The sequence below is a fragment of the Saimiri boliviensis genome, chromosome 14, assembly GCF_048565385.1.
Source record: "Saimiri boliviensis isolate mSaiBol1 chromosome 14, mSaiBol1.pri, whole genome shotgun sequence".
Classification (NCBI taxonomy): domain Eukaryota; kingdom Metazoa; phylum Chordata; class Mammalia; order Primates; family Cebidae; genus Saimiri; species Saimiri boliviensis.
Genome location: NC_133462.1, coordinates 78,860,819 through 78,862,281, shown reverse-complemented (window position 1 = coordinate 78,862,281; position 1,463 = coordinate 78,860,819). Strand labels below are relative to the sequence as shown.

General features: G+C 39.9%; 1 pseudogene; it reads left to right on the top strand.

Moving 5' to 3' along the window:
* The first annotated feature begins 303 nt into the window (after positions 1–303).
* LOC101038722 (high mobility group protein B1 pseudogene) lies at positions 304–802 on the top strand (annotated as a pseudogene).
* Positions 803–1,463: the final 661 nt, after the last annotated feature.

Genomic DNA, 1,463 nt, shown 5'->3' with positions numbered 1-1,463 from the left:
AAAGTAGATTTTACTCTATGTAAGTTTTTAAAATTAAAATAAAAAGATGATGCTGTTGGCAATATTTATCTACACAAGGGTATTTTAACCCTGTAATATCATTCTAGGAATTTACCTATGAATAAGTACCTAAAGATTCATGTACCTGGTTACAGAGCAAAGAAAGTGCGGAGCCTGCATCTGGCTCCCACTCTCACAGCCATTGCAGTACGTCGAGCTTCATAGGGACAGCGCCAGGGCAAGGGAGAGCTGGACTGGCCATATAGGCACTGGGCGACTCTGTGCCTCACTGAGGAAAGATAACTAAACATGGGCAAAGGAGATTCTAAGAAGCCGAGAGGCACAATGTCATCATCTTCGTTCTTTGTGCAAGCTTGTCAGGAGGAGCATAAACAGTACCCAGACGCTCCAGTCACCTCCTCAGAGTTTTCTCAGAAGTGCTCAGAGATATGAAAGACCGTGCATGCTAAAGAGAAAGGAAAATTTGAAGACATGGCAAAGGCGGGCAAGGCCCTTTATGAAAAAGAAATAAAACCCCATCTCCCTTCCAAGGGGAGAGAAAAAAACCTGTTCAGGAAACCCAATGCACCCAAGAGGCCTCCATCAGCCTTTTTCCTGTTCTGTTCTGAGTATCGCCCCACTATCACAGGAGAATATCCTGGCCTGTCCATCGGTGACGTTGCAAAGAAACCGGGAAAGATGTGGAATGACACCGCTACAGATGCATTCTTTTCAGATGCCTTCTCAAAAGAAGTCTGCAAAGCTGAAGGAAAAATATGAAAAGGATGTTGCTGCATATTGAGCTAAAGGAAAGCCTGATGCAGCAAACAAGGGAGCTGTCAGGACTGAAAAAGAAAAAAAAAAAAAAAAAAAGGAAGAGGAGGAAGGAGATGAAGATGAAGATGACGATGATGAATAAGTTGGTTCTATCGAAGTTTACTTTTCTTGTCTTTAAAACATTTAACCTCCCTGTACACAACTCACTCCTTTTAAAGAAAGACATTGAAAATGGAAGGTCTGTAAGATTTATTTTTAACTGTACGGTGTCTTTTCTGTATAGTTAACACATTACTGAATGTGTCTTTAGATAGCCCTGTCCTGGTGATATGTCCAATAGCCACTAACCTTGCCTGCTACAGTATGGGGCTGTGCACTGGCATGGAAATTTACAGCAGGTTGTTGTTGGTGCCCAGCACAACTCAGTGGTAGTTTTTTTCATTGTCCGTTGTTTCTGATGCAGCTTAAATGAAATAATTTTTGTTCTGTTAACTGGACACCACTCTGTAATTGCAAAAAACAAAAAAATTACAGTTATTTTGTTGACATTTTAAATGCTTCTAAGTAAATACAATTTTTTATTAATGAAGATTCATTTGCCTACGTATTCATTCATTTCATCACTGTAATAGCAAAAAAAGAAGAAAAGACAAGAAAAGAAAATCATCTAGGAGGAGTCCATACAT